Below are 19,452 nucleotides of genomic sequence, written 5' to 3'. Positions count from 1 at the left end.
ATCCTTTCCTGCCCTGTTCTGCTTCCCTCACTTCTTCGTAGGTTTCTCCTGCAAGGATTTACTCATTAACACCATTTGTATAAAAATTCCTCTCTCAGGCTCTGCCCCCAAGGACATAATCTTAAGATTCTTTTCAAGCAAACTTCCCAGGGTCACTCAGAGTCCTCTCTGCAACTTTATTATTTTCTAAAGGTAAAAAATGCTTTGCCTCTTCTTGTCTTGACCAAAATACATTTTTTTCCTCCTTCTCTCTTCTCCATCAGCCCTGTTTCTCCCATATTTCCCCTCCAATGTTATTTTTATTCTATTATTTTCTTGTTCTTCCAATGGTCCAATACACCTATAGAGCAATTTCTTAGCAATATTAGAAGTAGCTCCATTTTCGTGAGGGCAGGAAAGGCTTTATGTTTAAATCTGCCAATGAAGTAATGAAACATCTTGCAGTATCTTCATGAGAGTTCAAATTTAAATAAACTTTGTTTTAATTAGCTTAACATAAATAATACTGGCTAGTAACTTTTTCATAAATAAATACAAATCAAGTTCAGTAATTAACATAAAAAACACACACAGATGAAGAACATTTAGAAAAGAAAGTTTACTTGCAAAAAGTTTTACAGTGGAGTTCAAGCTTTAGAAAAACTAGCTGACGGGGTGTCTGGGTGGCTCAGTCAGTTAAGCGTCCGACTTGGGCTCAGGTCATGATCTCACAGTTCGTGGGTTCGAGCCCCACTTCGGGCTCTGTGCCGACAGCTAGCTCAGAGCCTGGAGCCTGCTTCAGATTCTGTGTCTCCTTCTTTCTCTGACCCTCCCCTGCTCACACTGTGTGTGTGTGTGTGTCTCTCTCTCAGGAATAAATAAAAACATTTAAAAAATTAAAAAAAACTAGCTGATCAGAATTAAATAAACAGGCATTTAAAAGGGAAAACTTATAAGATTATCAAGTTTACCAGATGACAGTCTCTTCATGAAAGGAATATTCCCTCACACAATCACCATACCAGTAAGGATTGTCACATAACAATATTGTAAAAGCCACGAATAAAGTTGGTTTCATTGGGAAGTCAGTAACTTATTGGAAGTGGCTATGGTTTTATTTATTTTGGAGGCTATAACAAGAGAGTTGACCCTGGTGTGTTACTGTTGCTACTGTTGAGTGTGATGATGCACAGTTATTCACAATGAGGCAGTGTAAGTAGGTTGGCTTTGTTTCACACAGACTGTTATATTTCATGGAGATGATTTATAGATTCCAGCAGAAGCAGGTACTTATCTTCTTCTTCCAAAGGCCCTGTTTTTAATAGTTCCTTGCTTTTTCTTGTGCAGTTTTCCCAAAAGACTTTGTTTGTTTGTTTTGCTTTAGAGAGAGATTTATTTTAAGGAGTTGGCTTATACAACTGTGGAGGCATGTTCAGTCCAAAATAGGCCAACAGGCTGAAAACCCAGGGAAGAGATGCAAATTGAGTCTGAAGGCAGTCTGCTGGCCAAATTCCCTCTTGGTCTGGGGAGGTCAGTCTTTGTTCTACTAAGATCTCCAATTGGGGGCACCTAGGTGGCTCAGCCAGTTAAGCATCCAACTCTTGGTTTTAGCTCAGATTATGATTTCACAGTTTGTGAGTTAAGCCCTATATCAGGCTCTGCATTGACAAAGTGGAGCCTGCTTGGGATTCTCTATTTCCCTCTCTTTCTGCCCTTCCCCCACTCACTATTTCTCTCAAAATAATTAATTTTAAAAAAGGATCTTCAATGGACCAGATGAAGCCCACCTACTTTATGGAGGATAGTCTGCCTTACTCAAAAGCCCACTGATTTAAATGTTAATCTCAGAAGAAAAAAATAATAACAACAACAAAAAGAAAACAACTTCATAGAAATCTCCAAGGTAGTATTTAACTAAATATCTGAGCATTGTGGCTCAGCCAAGTTTACATCAGAAAATTACAGTAGCAAATTCCAAGTTTTTTCCCCATTAGTTACATTTTCAGAAATGAAGATACACCCTATACATTGTTCTAGAGTAGATCAGATCCAATATGTCTCATTGTATTTCATCATAACCAGGGAATCACAATCCCTTAATTAATTTAGTAATTTTTAATGGAAAGTATCCCTTCTCATTGGATGGTGTGGCTTTAACCTCTGTAAAAGGTATTCCCTTCTCCAGGATCAAATTTCCTGATCAGTGAAGTTGGTAGAGTTAGCTTTGTGGCAAAAGTCTGAGTAAGTTAAACTAGCTACTGAATAGGTTTTCAGAGAGCCTCAGATACTGACTCAGAAATGACATGCAACACTTTTAAAGGAGAGATGGCTGCTCGTGTCATAGACACAGACAAGAGCCCAAAGACAGATCTGTCAAGACAAGAGACAGGGAACCGTGGTTTCAAAGTCAAGTCCTAAAGATACTGTTACTAGTGAAAGGAAAGAGGTGAAATATAGAAGGATGAGTCTGGAACAAGTTGACAACAGATGACTAATTGTACGGTATGGAAGGAGAATATATGTAAAGAAATACCAGCAAATACATTGCCTGCTGCTAGGTTTTTCATATTCTCTCTCTTGTGAGCTTGGATCACTTTAAGAATTTCAGCATCTGCTCATGGGCAGCAAAGAATCCAAACATACTAGTCATCTTTCAACAAAATATGTGATACCTCAATAGTATTCAACCTTGGTTACACATTAAAACCAACAGGAGCAATTTAAAAATCCGTATGCTAAGGCTACAGCTCAGTCCAATTAAATAGAATCTGTGGTGAGACACAGATATCAATATTTTTAAAGCTCCCCAGGCAATGCCGATATGAAGCCAAAGTTGAGAACCATTTACATGCATCCTTAACATAATGTACATAAATAGATCAGGAGATACAAACGTTGTATGGGCAATCGACATGAATTCTGGAAAGGTTTGAGAATTTTAAGTATAAAAAGGGGAGAGTTATACATCTCTCCAGAATGTCTGGGTCACAGATGAGAAACAAAAAAGGCTCCATAGCTGTAATAGGAGTCAGTCATGCAGTGATTATAACATAAGTAGGATCCCGGAATATCCCCTCCATCCATTTAAGCCGTACCAAAAAAGCAATATTTGGATATAAAACATTGAGAGCACTGACAGCCATAAGAGTTACAAAAATTATATAACAAAGAGGCAGAAATTTCAGGTTGCAGGCATTTGGTGTTGCTGTCTTTTCCAATTTACACGCCTAAAAAGGATGGCACAAGGTACTGAGATTAGGTTGTTTTGCTGAAGGGCCTCCACAGGGCGCTCTCAGTGTGCCCTTCCCTCAGGTTGTGGAGGAAGCAATTCAGCATGGGAATGGCCACAGTACATACCACCAAGGCCACTGTACTCTTCCTGGGGGGAAGCTGAGATAGCCAAACTAAGGCAACCCCCAAGGTCTGTTCCATAAAATAAGCAAACTGACAGAGGAAAGCCACAGATGAAGGCAGCTTTATATTTCCCAACTGTTGATGGTACTCTCCATACTGGAGGAAACTATTTAAGGTATAAGAGTTAACAACCACTGAGAATGGAACACTACTAAATACAGCACCAATAAATACAGTAGTATGTTATTGGTTAAGTTGTTAGAAAAGCCACGTTGAGAAAGCAAGAAGGGTCACAAGAGAAATGAGGAATTTCTGCATTTTTGCAGAATGTAGGTTGTGATGTCATCAAACTGTGCAGCTGGGATTCCAAAACGCTGATTGAAAAAAAGACACCAGAACCTAAGAAGCCACAAGTGGGAATTCATGAAGACTAGATAGTGCAGGGGAGGGTGACATAGGGCCACAAATTGGGTATAGGCCATCACAGTCAGAAGCACATAGTCCAAACCTCCAAAAAGACTTTTAAAAAATATTTGCATCAGACAGCCTGTATGAGATGACTCTGCTGAGTTTGGATGTCCGCAATCATCTCTGGGACTTTAATGGAAGTGAAAACAAGGTCAGCCAAGGACAGGTTGGAGAGACAGTACACAGGGATGAGGTGGGAATCTGGGCCGACAGAAAGATGAGCAGGTTCCCAAGCACAGCGACCAAGTACATGGTCTTTGTCGGCCAAAAGTGGAGGGGCTGTAGTTTCATATCATCTGAGAGGCTTAAAGGAGAAATTCGAAGAATTGTGTTAGATTCTTTGGTCCCATGTGGCTGGGATACCTTCTTCACTTATTCATTCTCCAATGTTCTTTCTTTCTTTATATAGATCAAAGTTCCTGACCTAAATCATTTTTTTTTCTCTAAATAAGTTCATGTAATATTTTTTCCAAGGCAGATATACTTGCAACAAATTCTCTCAATTTTTGTTTGTCTGAGAAAGTCACTATTTTTCTTTCACTTTTGAAGGATAACTTCACATGATATAGAATTCTAGGTTGGCGGTTTTCTTCTCTCAATACTTTAAACATTTTACTCCACTCTATTTTTGCCTGCATGGTTTGTGAGGAGAAGTCAGATGTAATTTTTATCTTTGCTCTTCTAGAAGATTTTTTTCCCTCTTGCTTTAGATTATTTTTATCTTTGACTTAATGAAATTTGAATATAATATACCTACGTGTTTTGTTTTTGTTTCTGTTCAGTTTTGGTTTCGGTTTAGGCATTTATCCTGCCGGTGTTCTCTGAGCTTCCTGGATCTGTGGATTGGTGCCGGACATTAATTTGTGGAAACTGTCAGTCATTATTGCTTCAAATATTGCTTCTGTTCCTTTCTCTCTTCTGCTATTCCACTTATACATATGTTCAACCTTCTGTAACTGTCCCACAATTCTCAGTATTCTGTTATGTTTCTTTTATTTTCTGTTTTTCTCTTTGCTTTTCAATTTTGGGATTTTTTCTGGTCATATCTTGAGGCCAATGACTTCAGCTCTGTCTAGTCTATTAATAAGGCACCACATGCATTCTTAATTTCTGTCAAAGTGTTTTTGACCTCTGGCATTTATTTTTTATTTTTTCTTAAAATATTCATCTCTCTGTTTATATTATCCATCTGTTCTTGCATGCTGTCTCCTTTTCCAGCAGAGCTCTAACCATATTAATCCCAATCATTTTATTTACTTATTTTTGAACAGGCAAGGTTTTGTTTACTATTTTTTAATATTTAATGACTTCTCTTTTCTAATGTATAGATTAATGTACAATTTAAAATATTATCTCTACTGTAATTCATGTTTGCATTATTATATACATTCAAACCATAATTCAATAAAAATAAAACATAATTACTGATTAGCAGTTGATGTTTTTAAAAAATTATACTCATTTTAAATTCCTTGACTGATAATTCCAATATCCCTACCTCTCTGATTCTGAATCTGATACTTCTTTAGTCTCTTCAAACTGTGTTTTTTGCCTTCTAGTATGCCTTGTAATTTTTGTTTGAACCTAGACATGATCTCCTGTGTAATAGAAACTCTAGTAAATAGGCATTTAGTGGTATGGTAGTAAGGTGGAGAGGGCAAGGAAGCATTCTATTGTCCTGCAGGTTAGGCTCTGATAAGTTTGTTCAGCTTCTTATTTGTTATTAGGATGGAGTGGCAACTTCTAAGCTCCTTACATGTTGGACTAGAAACCCCTCAAAAACTTTCCAACACATGAAACCCCACAAGGGTCAACTAGCTCATTACCTTTCGACAAACTGAAGCATCCTTTGTAAAACCAACCTCAATGGCCAGTCATATTAAACTCACATTGGAAAAACATATATTTTTAGGTAGACATTCTCTGACAATTCAGTAGCTTCTTTATTAAGTTCATCTCTTTCCAGTCTGAGCTTGCCTCTTTGGGAAGGAGCATAATCACTTATGAAATAAGTAATTTAAAAATAAATAGTGAACATTTTATAGTTTTTTATTACCTAACAGAAATAGATTTGTATATTAATAGAGAATTATTCTAAGGATGCTGCCCAACTCAGACCCACCCCCTAAAAAATACACTGTCCTAAGCAACATGGCCCATGTGCATGGAGGTAATTTACCTGGCTTCCCCATGGCCTCAGTCTATGATTTAAAGACAGAAAGTCCACCTCCTTTCCCTAAGGAATTCCTATTTCCCCTGGATTAGTTAATATTTTGCCACAATGAAAATTCAAAATTTTAAAATCTATTCTCTGTCACAGCCATTTTACCCTAAAATATTACAGGAAAAAAATGCTTAAAGTTAAAACCCATATGAAGTTAACATTTAGCATTTACCTTGTGCCATGCACAAGAATTCCCTTTTCTACTTGCAAAATAAAGTGGGGAGTTGAAAGACCTTTCCCTCTAATTCAAGCTTTAGGCCTACTTTTCCAAAAACTTTCTATCCAATTGAGGCAAGAATAGCTTTTAAAGATAAATCAGTGTAGGCCTGACCTAATATACCACCATAAAGTGCATTGGGTAGATGTCACGGCAGCAGATGTTTGGTCTATTTAATCCTGAGTCTGGCTCAGCAGTGGGTAATGCTATCATTAATCCACTGAGAGCACACCCCTCAGATGATAATTAGGGAGGAACTTTTTTTTAAGTAACCATAATTACAGTGACACTCTCAATAGCCCTAATTATGGAAATGAGTTTCACATTAAATTCACCTGCCTGATAATATACAGTAAAAGTCTATCTCAGCTGAGCCATGTTGTTTGTTAAAACAGCAATGCCTGACGTTCAGGTATTCAACATGTGAATAATAAAGCCATCATCTCTAGAGTTTCAGCTTAGATTAGAAGTGGTATTAATTTGCCTAGAGTTAGTGTTGTAGGCTCTGCATGAAAAATACATCTCTGGTCAAAAAGCTAGAAGATTCCAAACAGTCTAGCCCAGGTTTATTTCCTAATTTTGTCTGATGCCTGATGTTTTATTCTACTCGAACTCCATAAGACACTGAACAGCTTCCTGCTTGTTCTTATGCTAAGAAAAACCCCTAAGTTTGATGCTGATTGCTGATAGTCCTATACATATTTTAAAGTTTTTTTTTTAAGTGATCCCTACATCCCATGTGGGGCTCATACTCACAGTCCCAAGATCAAGAATCACAGGTCCCTCTGACTGAGCCAGCCAGATATTCAGTTCTACTCCTTTTTTATCCTGAGAAAGGCGACAGAGTTTGTAAATATGGCCATGGAAGATATATACACATACATACACACAGACACACATGCACAGGCACATAACCATGCACTCACATAATGGCTATAATAACCTATTTCCTTTTATACAGACATCTCTATTCCCAGGGAGAACTCAGTCACATTCTTGTCTTTCAGAGACCCTAGGCATACCAGAGTAATGTATTAATCTTCTCATATTCAATAAATGGGAAAGATGCTGAAAAAATTGAAAGCAGTCTATTGTTTACAAGAAGGGATAAAGAGAGAGATCTAAGAAAGAACTATGTGGCCCCCTGCCTCGTCAGTTTTCATCCTTTTCCTTGGTTTGGCTCACTCAGAATTACTCATCCAATATTCAGTGAGACTAAGAGCTCTAAGTTTACCCTTCTGGCATCCACAAAGCAAACCGCTCAACTTAACTTTGCCAACTACTGAAAAGATCTCCTCTCCTTTGTTCTCAGCCTTGTTACTCTGAAGTTTGGAAAGGCACTCCAACTCTGTAAGGTAAAAGGAAAAAGAGGACAGAGTGATTTATTTTCCCTTATTTTCCCTCAAAATTCCAACTAAAAATGGCAAATGAGGACAAAATCCTGCTACAAGTCATTGTTATGAAGGTGACTTCATTTTGATGAAAGTTGCAAAGAGACAGAATATATTAACTCTGTTTTGAACTTTAAGACAACTCTTTCTCTCATCAGCAGCAGTCCCAGTGGTAGAGTTGAATGGGGGGAGATATCAGTTGCTTCCGTCCTCATTAAATTTTTGGCCACAAGCCACTGAACTAAATTCAATAAGCTGAAGCTTTGGAATTTACATTAGTTCTTTAAACAAAAGCTTCATTCTTGGACAATGAAATTTTGAGTGCAATTTGCTCTCCTAACACTAAAAGGTTCACAGGGAAGAAATTAATTGGACTCTATTGTTCTTTTCCCTCTTTTCTCACCCCCAACATGTTAAACATTTCTAAAGACCTCAAATGTTACTGTCCTTCATTTGGTGAAATTTAATTCAATTAAAATTACAAAACAGATGCAGAATAGATCATAGTAGGAGTCGATTCTAAAAGCAAAGCTATAAATTACTCATTGATTCCTGCCCTCTAGTAGCTTGTGATCTTAGTCATCCCCATTTCAGACAGGTCCCTGCATTTGTTCTCTGATGAGACTTAAAAAGCAAGCCAATTTGATTCCATATCTTACCTAGGGTTCATTTCCTCATACAAAGAAGAGCACTATAGATAAGATTCTCACAGGGATAACCCCAAAATAGTGGGAGATAAGTCAATTTGTGGCTTTTCCAGATATCAACAATCTCTATCAAGGCTACCAATAATTCATTTCAATCAACAAAGGAAAAAACTGTTATACAGATGAAAGAGACTAGGGCTGGGAGAGGAGAGGTGTGGGAGGAGCAGCGCGACTCAGAAATAGGGGGAAAAATCAGCACTATTATAAAAGTCTAAATCATGAAAACAATGTTTTATTGGTGATGGTGGTACTTTAAGAAGAGATGTAACCTATAGAAATCCTCCCTATGGCAGTAGTATTAGCTTGTCTTGTGTTTTAAGAGAGTAAAATGTGATCTTTCCCCACCCACTCACTGCCTCTTTTATAGAAGATATACCTAGAGTAAATCTATACCATATGAATGATGTTACTGCATTCTGGCTTATACTATTTCAGGACTATTTTATTATACTGAGATGGAAAGAGTACTAGACTTCAAGTGAGAAAAAAAGCAGGTGGTAGTCCTAATTCAATTCAACCATTTACTACCCTTACTGCCTTATACAAGCATCCTAATTTTGTTAGCCCCAGCTTTCTCTTCTATAAAATAGCCTCAGCAGGTTATTTGAGATAATAAATGTGAAGATGCTTTAGAAAACTATCTATCTGTATGAAGGCAGGAATGATCATGGATGATGACCGTGCTGTTCATCACCATTTTATAAACAGATCAGGTCTTTAAGAACAGAGATGAGACTAGATTGTTCCAAGAATCTGTCATATAACAGAAGAAGTAAACAGCTAATGTATTAAGGAACACAAAAAGCTCTTTTGATTCATAGGTAGGCAAGCTAGAAGGGACTTCATTTGCTCCAACCCAATCATATAATAGAAGACCGAGCTCAAAACTGACTTGTTCAAATACCTCATAAAAGTGGTACAGACATGGAACCAGATCACAGTCCTTTTGAACTGAGCCCTGTACCAGCCACACCAGATTGGGGAAGGTTTTATTCAAGAAAAAGAGATGGCAAGTACATGTACGTTCGTGATAAAAGGCGGAAGTCCCAGTCTCATGGATAGCTGACACAATATATAAATATTCTGACAGAGAAGCTCTTTTCCCAACAGGCTGTCAACCTAAGGATTCATCATTTGCTGGAAGAGGACAGGTAAAGCATAAGCAGTAACGAGTGAGTGTTCTGACTACTGACCAGAATTCTGGACAAGCAGGATTGGGAATGCCAACAGAACAAGGATAAGCGGCAGGTTAGGTTTTTTCCACCTCAAAACTCTGACTAAGAAGCTGCATTTCAGGGACTATCCTCGGCAAACAAGCATAAGAGAGACATAGGAACGTAGTATAAAGTCCAGTGTCTATCAGGTATTGAGGCACATTTTAGCTTCTTCAACTCAACCCCTAAAAACAAAATCCTAATGGCCTTTCTATCCTATAAAGGCCATTAAATTTATCTTTAACTTAAGGAGGTGTTCCTGTAAATTTATCTTTAAGGAAGTCATTACAGGCAGGCCTCTGGGATGCTACATTCTCTCTCATTCAATGAGTTATTTTGGGGAGAGTTTCAAGGACAAGAATGATGAGAGGCAGGGTAAGGAGGACTTCATCTGACACAGCAGAGCAGCAGGAGCTGGGAACAAGCCATCAAACCCCGGGCTGGAGGTATGATGTGTTTCTACACTTGCATCCCTCTGAAGTCTTCACACCTACCTATACCCACAGCTCATCTCTCCCCCAGCCCTCAGCAGTTTGGTTCAAGCCAAGAGACAGTAGGGGACAGACGCACATATGTTCTGCTATTAATATCTAATTAATTGACACAAGGACTACCTAAGGAGCATAACTTTGAGATGCAGAGAAGGCAGCACAACAGTGACAGCAAAATATCATCCCTGACCATGGCCTTATCAGTCTAGAGAATCTCCTGGGGCATCCCACAAATATTTTTGAAAGGAGCCTGGGGCTTTCTGGGTTGCTGAAGCTATATATTTGCAGATGCAAAGACTTTCGAATTCTCTCAGAATTCTATCCCATTTCTGAAAACCCTCAAAAGAAAACTATCAGTCCCAATAATACAGGAGCAATAAACCCAGTACCAATTGATTGGTTTCACCATTCATCTCCTTATCCTACGGCAGAATTTAACCCTAACAATGGCCTGACATTATTGGAGTTGCTCTATGCAAACTTGATATTCCAGCTTAAGGTAGAAGAAAGCAGGGTAGACTGATACAAACGTAAGCCAAATTAGTGAACTCTGATGGAATCTATGGATTCATATGCTTCATCAGATTTTCAAGTTTTTCCTCAGAAGCACTCTCAATAAATTATTACATTCTGCAGGACAGAAAGTAGCAGATTGCTTATGGGTGTTAGGGGAGGTTGGAGGGGGAGAGAGCAGTGGAAGGGAATGAGAATGATTCAGTCCACCCACATGTCTCTGATGTACTGGAAATAGGATTTTTCTGAAACCCAGGGTCAGATTCTTACTGATACCGTGGAAGAAAGAAAGAAAGAAAGAGAGAAAAGAAAAGAAAAAAAAAAAGAAAGAAAAGGAGAGAAAGGAAAGGAAAAGGAAAGGAAAGAAACAAAAAGAAAAAGTCTGAAGGCTTTTTAAAGTTGCCCAGTTTCCTCAGGTCCATACATTCCCAGATAATGCTTTAGCCACCTGAAGCTCAAAGGCCACCATTTTGTTTATTAAGTTTTTGCATGATTTCTGTTGAGAGTGAACTTCCTTCTGATTAACTGTACTGGTAATATTACAGAAGCAATGGGTGACCAACTCTGGCTAAGCAGCAACTTGTATACTGGCTGGATTCTTAGAATTTGCATTAAATTTCATGTGCTGCTACTCTAAAAGAAAACATTACTTTGGTCTTTCACAAACCCGGGACCTTCCCTATTACATTGGTTATCATACATACAGGCATACTTCATCATGATCTGCCTTTTCCTTTAAAAAGGGCAGGGTGAAGACAGGGAGGTTACTCAATTAATGCCACAAATATTTATTCCATAACTGCGATGTTCCTAGGAAGTAGAGTGGAGAATAAGCATTTATGAAGTATACTGATTTCCTCAAAAACTGACACTGCAATGAGGAGAAGCCATGCCAAGCATTCCCTGTGAAGAGTAAGAGAGGCTCAGGCAGTGTATAAGAAGAGGCCAGGAACTGAGAGGCGGCCCATTCATGTTCCAGGGATGATGGAAAGATGCTAAGGGCATTCTGATCTGAGACACATTTCAGAGTAAACTCTCCTAAGGTCAATTTTTTTTGAACCTGGTATTTGTAGCACACTGAAAAGTTCCTAAGGGAAGATGACTGAATAAAGTTTTTTATCTTCACAAAATAGTTTCAAATCACATAAATAGTAAAGAGAATTTCTGATCATTTACTTAGAAAGAAAAATAAAAAGCAAGGCCGCTGCTATATAAATTAACAAAGAAATGGAGTTACAGCCCTTTAAGAGTTCTTTCTAAAATAAGAGTGATATTTTTCTTTCTTTTTCTTTTTTCTTTTTTTGCTGTGTTATTTATTGTATTTTCCTGTCTCTCCTCATCATACAAGAAAGTACTTTATAATAATAAACTCTATGTTCTATGTACTTATTTGAAAAGTTCATTAGTAGATAATTCATAGAAGATTCTGGTAATCTTTCATGAGGCTACACTCTACTATGTCTTGAGAACAATTCCATTAAAAGCACATAGAATTAACACTGTTATTTCACACAACCCAGCTTAATGATATTTTTCTTTAATCTCTTACAAAGCTATTAGGAGCAAGCAAGGGACATCAAGGACTTTAAGGAATTATCACCCTAATAAAAATATGAAAAGAGTGAAAAAGTTAGCCAAATATAAACCATTGGGGGGTTCTCAATGTTCCAAGTTAGGTTTGTTCTTGAGGTCTTCCACAAAAAAAAAAAAAAAAAAAAAACCCACAAAGATTTTAGAATGTTACTCAGATAAAATTCAAAATAAGTCTTTATTTATAACCCACATATTTGATCTCCCAAACACGAGAGACCTATAAATGGACTTCAAAGTATCATTTAATTTAGAGTTTCTTGACCCTAGATGAACACTTAAATCACTTGGGAGCTTTCAAAGAAATGCACTCCTATTTCTCATCAGATTAATCAGTACTTACTTTAAGTTCCTCAAGTGATGCCAATGTCCAGCCCAGGCTGAAATATACAAATTTATTTTCTTACTTTTTGATAGTTATTTTGTTTCTATGGCTTTGTGTTTTTTAAATACTCTTCCAAAGATTTTCTGTCTGATCCCTGCTTTTATATACTCATAATTTTCTAGATAATTCTGTATCATATTCTATTCTCTAATCGTCTGGTTTTGTACTGTAGTCCTCAATCTAGGACTATGTTTTCTCTCTTTGTTACAAAACTGTGATATACCCATCCTGCTACATTTATGTTGACTTACAAATTACTCTTACCCAAACACTATTACAAGGTACACAATAAAAAACAAGGGACAGTCTCTAGAAAGTAATTAGTTCCATGAATCCATAGACAATATTGATGGTGGGAGTGTCTTATGAAATAAGAGACTACTCATAAATCAAGTTGATTTATATGGAATTTCAATTTCAGAAATGTTAGGCATTTTGATCCCAATCATAAACTCTGAACCTAGCCTGAACCTGATGTAGCTATATGCTGCTAAATTTCAGACCAATGAAGAATTTTGATAAAACAAGAGTTTTTCTGGGTTACCCAGTTCTACTAAGATTGTGGCTCATAATCCTTGGAGTTGGAATAAAAATTTTCTACTTACATACGATTTTATGTTTCCCTAAGCCTAGAAGAGGCAGAGAGTTCCGTTGTTATTTGCCAGATAAATGCTTGTGGTGGTTTTGAGTTTGTCACTGTAGCTCGGTGTTGGACAGAGCCTATAAAAATAATTCTGATACATAAGAAAGAAACTACATATACGTTTCCTTAGGACAGATCAAATTATGGCCATGACTGAAATGTACTAATTTTTTTTTTTGCTTCAGGTTCCCTTATGGAAAATGAGTCATTCCAATCCAATCTCTTTCTTAAAATGACATTTGGGTCAGATTAAAACCAAAACCATGTGAACAGGTGAATAGCAGACACAAAAGCAAACCTTAACCTTTCTAAGGACATAGAGTTTAGGTAGAACTGTTACCTACATAAAAGTGGCCTAACAAACATTAGAGTCCATAAAAACGTCTAAAATTCAGAGAATAGGCATTGGAACCACCCAGTCTCCCTAAGATACATGTGATCCTAGGCAAGCTATTTAACCAGTCTCTCAGCTTCATTATCTTTAAAATGGATTTAACACCCATCTTATATAGCTGGTAGGGAGGAAATAATAGAACACCCACACAGCATTTGAGGTACTGTCTGGTTTAAAAATGCAAGTCTGAGGGCACCTGGGTGATTCAGTTGGTTGAGCATCTGACTTTGGCTCAGGTCATGATCTCGCAGTTCCTTAGTCCCAGCCCCACATCGGGCTCGCTTCTGTCAGCACAGAGCTGCTTCCGATCCTCTGTCCCCTTCTCTCTGCCCCTCCCCACTAGCATGCGCTCAAACATAAATAAACATTCTAAATAAATAAATAAATGTCTAGTTTATAAATGCACAGGGGTGCACAGAAACAGGGATGTGTCTCTTATGACGTAAATACACAAAGCTCTCTCTACATTAAGTCACATGTAGCCATACAAATATGTAAATAGAAAAAGAAATACTCATAGAAATAAAAAAACCTTAATCCCTATCTGTTTCGATTTTAATTTTTTAAATGTTTTATTTATCTCTGAGAGAGAGAGAGAGACAGAGAGAAGAGAGAGAGACAGAGAGAGGAGAGAGAGAGAGAGAGAGAGACAGCATGAGGAGGGGAGGGTCAGAGAGAGAGGGAGACACAGAATCTGAAATGGGCTCCATGCTCTGAGCTAGCTGTTGGCACAGAGCCTGACACGGGGTTCAAACCCACGAACCGTGAGATCATGACCTGAGCCCAAGTCAGACGCTGAACAGACTGAGCCACCCAGGTGCCCCTATCTCTTTTTTCTAGAAATGGGGTTACACATATTACCAAAACTGGAGGGGGCAAAGCAACAAAGCTCTTACATTAGTCACATCCCCCCTCAGCTTTTCCAAGAATGCTTTGAAGATGAATTAAGTAATGAGGAAATAACTCTCACCAGTTAGGCCAGTGATATGATAAACTATTAATTCAGTTTGAGGACCACAAAATTCTTTATTAGGGTCTAGCTTGCTGGGCTCTCCAATTTATAATGATTATGTTTCTTCCATGGATTAGACAGCTAAATCAGTCCCAACTTGAGATATATTTTTGAGCTCCAACGGATGATCCAATTTGTCTGTTAAAATCAATAAAATGTACCAATAAATGCCAGATTTCCCCTCCCACTGATTTTGGGATATGTGTTAAGTCCATACACATTTTGAAAACATCACTCCATTGTATTTCTCTAACTTAAGAGGAAATAATTAGAATAGGTGAGAAATGTCCTAAGACATCTGTATGGCTTAGATGGTGACTCTTAATTCAAGTTACAGTGTTCAAAGGCCCAATTATATCCTGAAACCAAAGACCTGCACTTAATATGTACTCAATGGACATTTATTATGTAGTTCATAAACTTATCAAAAATCCTATGAAGGTCCTTTGGGCTCTGCCTGAGAATAAATATTTGAAGGATGTGAGACTCTCAGGAGTAAGAAGATAGAGTCACAGAAAAGCACATGAGAGGAACAATAACATATTTAAAGTTATACTGCAATTCAGAGGAGAACATAGAAGTGGAATAGGAGTCTTGCAAAACTAGACAAATGTCCCAATCAACCAGATGAGAGGAGTAGGAGAGCAAGTCTCCACATGAAGTTTCTCAAAGAAGACACTTAGACCAGAGTAAAAAAGATCAAACTACCACCATGTCCTCTTCTTCTTCTTCATCTGAAAAGAAACCTGAGACGGAGTGACTGAAGAAGGGACTATATTATTTCCTGAGTGAATTTTTAACAAAACATTTGATTGCTTTTTTATAAAATTTTCTTACTGTTTATTCATTTTTGGGAGAGATAGGGTATGAGCAGGGGAGGGGCAGAGAGAGAGGGAGACACAGAATTCAAAGCAGGCTCCAGGCTCTGAGCTGTCAGCACAGAGCCCTCAACCCATGAACCATGAGATTGTGACCTGAGCTGAAGTTGGATGCTCAACTGACTGAGCCACCCAGGCGTCCCAAAATATTTGATTTCTTTTGAATTAATCTGGTAAGAACATTTCAGAGTGTGCAAGGTAGAGAATTTCATTCACCCAGTAAAACACTTTAGTTGTTTAATAATTTGGTGTTATGTTTGATTTTATAAAAATGAGTGTAGGTCAGGCATATTTGCTCTAACAATGAAAATCAATACTATGTAGAACACACATTCTACTAGAAAAAAAATTCAGCTCAACTCATTTGCCAAATAATAACTAAGCATGTAGCAAATGTAAGGCATAAAAGATTTTTAAATACTTTATTTTTCATCTTGAATAAAGGTGCTTTATATATTATCACATCAATATACTCAAAAATAAGGTGACATGCAGACTAAGAATTCTGTCCAGGTTACATACCACTAAATGATGAAGCTATATTCCATTCTAACTCCATATTCTCTGCTCTCAACCATGTCCTAAGACCAAATTCCTTGTCTTAAGAGTCTTATATTCAAAAGGACAGAGAAGACAAGCATTCAAATGACATCATATCTAGTGCAATAAGGTAGGTAAATACAAATTAAGTCATACCAGATGATCACGACATGACAGATTTAAGAATATAATTTTTAAAGAATGAGCAACTAATATCCAAAAACAAACTATGTTGTGAGTTTTAAGCCAGAATTCTAAAATTATATTTAGTGTTTAAAACCAGAGGTATTTAAAATACAGAGGTGTTTTATCTGTAAAATAATTTATACTAAGAAGTTAAAAGGACCCTCATGAGTTACTGAGTCCAGTGTCTTTCCAAAATAAAAATTGTTCCTAAACAATTCCTCGAAAGGTGTCAGATCTTGGCATCTTATACTCCCAAATTCCTATTATGTCCTTTTTTGTTGTTGTTGTTAATGTTTGCTTATTTTTGAGAGAGAGACAGAGTGCGAGTGAGAGAGGGGCAGAGAGTGAGGGAGACACAGAATGCAAAGCAGGCTACAGACTAAGCTGTCAGCATAGAGCCCAATGTGTGGCTCGAACTCACAAACCATGAGACCTGAGCCTAAGTTGGATGACTGGGGGGCGCCTGGGTGGCTTAGTCGGTTAAGCGTCCGACTTTTGCTTAGGTCATGATCTCGCGGTTCATGGGTTCGAGGCCCGCATCGGGCTCTGTGCTGAGTGCCAGCTCAGAGCCTGGAGCCTGTTTCAGTCTGTGACTCCCTCTCTCTCTGATCCTCCCTTGCTCACGCTGTCTCTCTCTCTCTCCTAGAAATAAATAAAACATTTAAAAAAAATTTTAAGACAGAGACCAACCCAACTGTGTCAAATTCTCTCCATCCCCTTTTGTAATTAAATGTTTCCTTAACAATATATTTTAATAACATCCAATGTATGTATAAATCCTTTTTTATCTCCAGAAATTGCTTAGTACAATTTTTAGTTTGTTTTATTTCATATTCTCTTTTCCCATAAATAAGCATTTATTGAGTACCAACCAAATCAGAACCTCACACATCCAAGGGTGCATACAATTATGATCCCTTTATGTATGGCCCTATGGGAGCCTACATTTATGAGAGAGAGGCTCATGCATTAAAAAAGAAATTCCAATGACCATACAAAGTTCCAAAGACTCCAATCATCATATCGAAGCACCACAGCAGTTATAAAAAGTTCTAGAGAAGAATCCCTTTCTACAGGCCTTGCAGGATGGGGAAACTTAAAAGAAAAGGGATCACCTGACAAAATAAAATTTTAATCCTTAATTAACTATTTAATTCCAATAAGCATTTCTTATTTTAAGTCCTATGGGCTCTAAAACAAAAGACACCAAAGGAAGTTGAAAGACAATTTAGGAAGAACCAACTAAATTAGTTTGTTTCCTACCTGGGCCCAGCATGTTTCCTTCATTCCACGTCATTTCACTTTCTGGCAGGTTTCCTGTAAGCTTTTATTTCTAATAAACTAAGTGAACTAGGTATCGTATCATATCATGAGAAAAATCTGTATTCCCTATTTTCAAAAATTCTGTAAAAGTTGGGTTCAGAAGTAGTTCGTTGAATACCACTCTCATTGGCTACTACTCTCTGCTTGCTTGGCAAGCATGAGAATTGAGCCCGAAGCAAGTGCTTTATAAAAGTGTGTCAGGTAGAATGAGTCCAGCATGATACATAAGAAACAGTCTCTGAACAAAAGTCCCATTTGCAGGACATTACACTGAAGCCGATGTCAATTTTCCTTCAACACAGAGATGGTACAGAAACAGTGAGTGATAATGGAAATAGCCTTTCAAGCAATGTGAAAACACATGCACACACAGACACACACACACACACACACAAAGACACACAACAAACTAGTATTTCATTCAGAATCTGCAAATCACTGGAGTCAGACCAAGCAGATAAGAGATTGTTTTCTTTCTTACTACCTGGTCCAGAAATTCTAGATATTTACAACAATTTATAGCTCAGAAAAGAAAAGAAAAGCAATCACAAACTTTTCCAGCAGAAAGCTGATAAATCCAAAGGGGCTCTCCAAAAATAAGCTCAGCCTTCACTGAGCAATGATATCTGGAAGGAGAGCAGGGAAGAGAGGTGCGGGCTCCAGGCACCGGCAATTGTACCAATCATAAGCTGAACTACAGCAGCAGCTGCAATACAAGGAAGTAAACTGTTCAGGGAGCAATTGCTCTGGTAACCCTTTTAAAAATGGGAACTGCATCAATAGCACTGTTAGGCATTTACCCGAGGGATACAGGAGTGCTGATGCATAAGGGCACATGTACCCCAATGTTCATAGCAGCACTCTCAACAATAGCCAAAACATGGAAAGAGCCTAAGTGTCCATCAACTGATGAATGGATCAAGAAGATGTGGTTTACCTATACAATAGAATACTACATGGCAATGAGAAAGAATGAAATCTGGCCATGAGTAGCAACATGGATGGAACTTGAGGGTGTTATGCTGAACGAAATAAGTCAGGCAGAGAAGGACAGATACCATATATTTGCATGTATAGGAGGATTAGGAGGAACTTAACGGAGGACCATGGGGGAGAATAAGGAGAAAAATAGTGGGGGAGAGGAAGGGAGGCAAACCATGAGAGACTCTTGAATACTGAGAACAAACTGAGGGTTGATGGGGGTAGAGGTGAGGTGAAGGGGGGTGATGGGCATGGAGGAGGGCACTTGTTTTGATGAGCACTGGGTGTTATATGGAAACCAACTTGACAATAAACTATGAAAGAAAAAATAATGAAAAATAACTAAACAAATAAAAATGGGAACTAGGTTTGCAAAATACCTGAAAGAATCAGTATTCAACATGCTTGTCCTGCGGGATATGGAAATGCCAAGGACCACTGAAGGCACGTACCAAAGGACTAAAAAACATGTACACAGAAAAAACAAAACTTTTGCAAAGGATACTAGCAAGAAGCTGAATAGGGTAATGCAGAGAGTTTTAGAAGGTTCTTCTCTTCTGGGTGTGTCTTCACATTTGTAAAATTAGCTATTTCCTAAAAGTTTTATCAGTATTAAGATTCTATGAGTTTTGTGAAGTGCTACAATGAAAACTATACAAAATAAACACAATAGTATAGGCAGCAGCAACAATACTCAACTGCAGAGACAGGGGATAGCTGAGGAACCCTTGTGCTACACAGAGGATCCCAACATTCAGGCAAGGTTGGTGTAACCCCACACTCACTCCAACTCTCCAACCCAAATTTTGTATCAAATTGTTAAGAAATTTACCATGTCTTGGAGAGAGGGCAAGATGGCGGAGAAGTAAGGAGCTCCGTACTTGCACTCGCGCCCATACATCACACAGAAAAGATCTGAAGCCATTGGAAACCTTACAAAACCTGAGAGATTGGGAGAAAAA

This window comes from Crocuta crocuta, unplaced genomic scaffold (genome assembly GCF_008692635.1).
Source record: "Crocuta crocuta isolate KB4526 unplaced genomic scaffold, BGI_CrCroc_1.0 scaffold175, whole genome shotgun sequence".
Taxonomy (NCBI): Eukaryota; Metazoa; Chordata; class Mammalia; order Carnivora; family Hyaenidae; genus Crocuta; species Crocuta crocuta.
This window is presented reverse-complemented; position numbering follows the sequence as displayed.